This window comes from Catharus ustulatus, chromosome 3 (assembly GCF_009819885.2).
Source record: "Catharus ustulatus isolate bCatUst1 chromosome 3, bCatUst1.pri.v2, whole genome shotgun sequence".
Taxonomy (NCBI): Eukaryota; Metazoa; Chordata; class Aves; order Passeriformes; family Turdidae; genus Catharus; species Catharus ustulatus.
The window spans coordinates 117,566,263-117,571,103 of record NC_046223.1 but is presented as its reverse complement, the minus strand read 5'-3'; positions in this window follow the sequence as shown (position 1 = coordinate 117,571,103).

Below are 4,841 nucleotides of genomic sequence, written 5' to 3'. Positions count from 1 at the left end.
AGCCTGACAAGGTCATGGGGTCTGCGGCTTAGGGGCATGAGAAAATAAACATCTCCAGGCTTTATATTTTCTAGAGGATCACAGAAAACACCTCTTCTCCTGCCTTTAGCATGAGGTTTGGAATATCAGGGACTCCTCCCTAAATAATCCCTCTCTCTCCCTGGTGTGTAGAGGATGCATACACACCTAGCTGACCACAGCAGAAAAGAAAGGACTGGAATAATTAGGGAATCCCTAGTTGAGTCACCTCCTAGAAGGGCTGTGTTGGATGGACACAGCTCAGGAGATGTCTTGGCATTTTTCTGGACATAAAAAGGGTCGTTCACCATCCAGAAGTGCCCCTCCTTCTGCTGAGTTTATCCTGCAACTCTGGGAAAGTTTTTCACCAAAAGCAGGGCAGAAGAGATGGCAAGAGATCCCACAGCCCCAGCAGCCTGGGTTTGTTTCAAGCCTTCTTTAGACACCTTTTCCCAACTCTTTGGCTCAGGCTATCCCACCTGGAGCAGGGCAAACTGCAGGGAATGAGTGTGGCCAAGGATGTGATGCCTGGTCAGGGTTTAAACCAGTTTTGTGTATTCATTATCCCATCCTGCATCCACGAGGAAGTGCCTCTCTGGAGGAGCAGTGAGATTGATGGATTTGCCCCCAGGAAAGGAGTGTCACACTTTTAGATCAAAACACTGCACCTACCAAATGCCTGGGGATTATGTGTGCATGGATTTAAGTGTTCCCATCCCACCCAGGAGGAACAGTGATTCCTGCACTTTGCCAAGGAGACACCAAGCCCTGCAGTGCAAGTTCAACTTAAAATTATCAAAAAAAGGGAGCTTGCAGGGCACATCCACAGCCAGCTTGGAAACTCAACAGAGCAAAACCTACTGGAGGAGCCTGAGGTCCAGAAATAACCACAAACCACCTTTTCCTGTCAGGCAGCTGGGATTTCAAGTGGCTGGAGCTAAATATGGCCCTATGTCAACAAGGAGCCACCAGGAAAGGGGGATTATTGCTCTCCATCAGTGAGAGGAGTCTGCTCACACACGTCTGCAAAGAGCTCAGCTTTGGGAAGCACATTTCCTTCATTTCCATGGTTTGCACTTTGATTTTCACCACGCTCCTCCTCATCTTTCACTGGATATCTCCCATTTCAAAACCGAGCAGGCAAACAAAACTGAGCCACATCAAGAAGCAATTTGTCTGGCTGGTAAAGAAACAAAAACAAGCACCCCAAAGCCAGTCAGAGGAGCACAGGAAAACACGAAGTACAGCTGTGTGAGTCTCCCTCCTCCTCCTCCTCAGCCCTGCTGAAAGACAGCAGCTGTAATCCCTTCCAGGTGGTGACAGCAGTGATCTTCCCTGCCCCTAGGAACGTGACAGGCCTGGGGCTGGCTGGGAACACGAGTTCCTGTGCTGTCAGAGGGAGAGGGGAAATGCAAGACCCAACAGGAGCCTGAGTCACGGCAGCCAAGGGGAAACGCGAAGGTTGGAGCGCGAGGGATGTGCAGGAGAGGGATCCTGTCCAGGTGGTTGCTCCCTTCATGGATGCTCTGGGTGACACTAGGGGAGGAAGGAGACACCTCCTTCAGCAACATCTGTCTCTGGATCCCTGCTGGCTGCTCCCCAGCCCCTCTGAGCAGGGATTTTGGTGACTCTGCCCTGGCTGTGTGAGTCACTGCCCAGACACGGTGACAAACACAGATAGCAGTGTGACAGCTCTCCTGGGCAGGAATTTTGGTGATTTCAGTTTCTGGTTTGATAACTGTATTTTTGTGTTCCTTTTAGTTTCTCTCTCCCTGCCTGTGCTGCAGGTGGGTCCCTGACTGATTCAACACGAGCAGGGTGTGGCGTTGACTGTGTAAGCAGCTTTAAGGTGATCAAAGTCAGCAGCTGCAGGAGAAATCCTGGGAAATGTTTGCCCTTTCCCTAACCTGCTAAGTTCCAGCAGTGGCTTTTAGCAATAGCACAGAATGGTATAAAATCCCAGAATGGTTTGGGTTGGAAGGGAAATCAAAAATCATCCAGTGCCACCCCCTGCCATGGCAGGGACACCTTCCACTGTCCCAGGTTGCTCCAAACCCATCCAACCTGGCCTTGGACACTCCAGGGATCCAGGGGCAGCCACAGCTTCTCTGGGCACCCTGTGCCAGGGCCTCACCACCCTCACAGGAAGAATTTTTTCCTAAAATCCAACCTAAACTCTTTCAGTTTGAAGCCATTCCTCTTGTGGTCTTGGAGCCAAAAAAACCCCATTGGAACAAAAAAAAAAATAAAAAAAAACTTTTAAAACTTCCATGGGATGACTGGCCTGAGCTGTTGCCTTACAGCCTAAAAGTCATCAACATCAGATGCTGTGGAGTAGCTACAGTGAGATCAGCTCCCATATGAGACATTTTGTAAGGGGCTGCCCAGGGAGGTTTGGGGTCCCCAGTCTCAGAGGTGTCCAAGGAATGACTGGAGGTGGCACTCGGTGCTCTGGGCTGGGTGACAAGGTGGGGGTCACTCACAGGTTGGACTTGATTGTCTTGGAGGTCTTTTACAACCTAATAATTCTGTGATTTTCATCTGAGGAAGGTGTCTAGGCTCCCTGTGCACTCTGCAGGTAGAAATGTGCCCTCCTAAGGGAGCTGCCTGCAGCAGATGAATCAGTCTTTGTCCCTCTCTCCCTGCAGGTTATGATGAGTCTGGAGGGAAACATTTCACCAGGAATGTTGTGTGTTCACTCAATGTGAACCACTTCCAGTCTATGCCTCATGTCAAGATCAGAGTTGTGACTACCAGGCTCAGTTCTTTTTGGAATCCTGAATGAATTGATGTGTCACAAAGCTGATTATGAGACCAAAAGGGTTCTGTTCATGATGTAGAACCTGGGGACACGGTTTAGTGGTGGGTTTGGCAGTGCTGGGTTAACAGCTGCACCTTTATGTGTAAAAATTGAAAGAGGAAAGATTTATGTTGGATTTTGGGAAGAAATCCTTCCCTGTGAGGGTGGGGAGGCCCTGGCACAGGGTTCCCAGAGAAGCTGTGGCTGCCCCTGGATCCCTGGAAGTGTCCAAGGTTGGACAGGGCTTGGAGCAGCCTGGGATGGTGGGAGGTGTCCCTGCCATGGCAGGGGGGTGAAACCAGATGATGTGGGAGGACCATCCAGCCCAAACCATTCTGTGATTCCATGAAACTCAGATAGGATTGTCCTTCTTTGGAGGAAGATAATTTTAACTTCTCCATCTTGAGGATGGTGCTGCTGTCCCTGGATGATCTCCCTGGAGACCTTTGTGGGAACAGCTCAGCTGAGATCCAGCTCTCCACTGACTTCTCCCAACCTCCCCTATTCCTCATACACCCAAAATTAGGTGTTCACCTCTGGAGGTGAACCCACTCCTTCATCTGAGTGAAATGAATCTTATCTCTGGCTCTAAGTCTAAGAAATGGATTCTAGAAATGAAAGCCACAGGAATTATTTAATTTGGAATACTGATTATTCAAACATGTCTGCATACATCTTCACAAACCCAACACAGCACTACACACATACTTTTTCTCCATACAATTTAAGGCATTTTGTTTTCAACCTCTCTGTTTTATTCTCCCTGCAAATTTTTGATAAAATGAACAGTGTCCCTAAGAGCTTCACACGAGTATGCAGCTGAGGTATGGTCAAACTTCTCCTGGCATGAGTTGGGCATTTATTCAGAAATGTTTATATTACCCCAGAGGAAGCAAAAAAAGAAAAAAATTACAATCTGGTAAAAAACAGTTGCTAAATGAAGTTTGCAGTTCTATTGTGGTTTGTAAAGTCCAAGCTCTCCAATAAATGCTTCAGCCTCTTCCAGCTGTTTGCCGCAGCACAAATGCCCAAAGCTTTTCCATGTTAAAGGGAAAATTAGTTTAAATTTTGTCTGCAAGGGTGGGGCACTGAGCCATTGCAAATCTCGTTAGCCCCACAACAGGGCCTTGTGCAAAATTGTCTGAGGGATTCCAGATGGTTGTAAAGTGCTTTGATACCATCATTGGCATTGTAAAGGACATCACAAGGGATTGGATCTATCCCTGATTTGGTCAATATTGCATCGAACCACTTCTCAGAGACCTGACAGAGTGAATTGACTCATCTTTTTTTTTTTTTTTTTATCTAGCACTACAGTGATGAGCACAGTACAAAGAGATGGGGTCTGGAAGAGAATCTACTGGAAAGACCTTTCTCCATGTTGAGGCTTCCAGTGAAATGAGGAATGAGCTCAACATCTACTAAAGAGACAAAAAAAAAAAAAAGGAAAATGGGGAAAATCTTTGATATCTCAGACCCTTTTTTCTGGGTGCAGAGGAGGTGAGGGCAAGATGAATATACAGGGTGCAGGGAAGGGAGGGTAGGGAAGATGAATGCACATCTCTGTGGGCTCTGACCAGACTTTGGCAATGAATCCCGATTTTGTCGTGTTCCTGTGGATTGGCAATCTCTCCAGGAAAATGGTGTGCAACAGGTGAAAGGCATCCCAAAGTCACACAGAGACGATGCCCAGCAGAGCCACAGATCACTCCAGCAGCAAATAGCATGGCTTAAAGGGAACTAGAAGGTATCCCAAACAAAACAGCCTTCCCTTTCCCCAAACCACTTATCTATGGAGACCACAGGATATTAATGAGCTACTAGCCCTCTAGAAATGAGGGCAGGTAATTGCAACATTACTCACAGGATTCAAGATTGAGTTTACCACATTTAACTCAGAAGAAAAGCCGATTATGAGGGCTCAACTCACCGGAGGTACCGAAATATGTGATGAAAATATACTTTAAAAAAAAAACAAAAGAAAGGAAGAAAGAAAGAAAAAGTCAGTTTTTAGTCAGCAGTT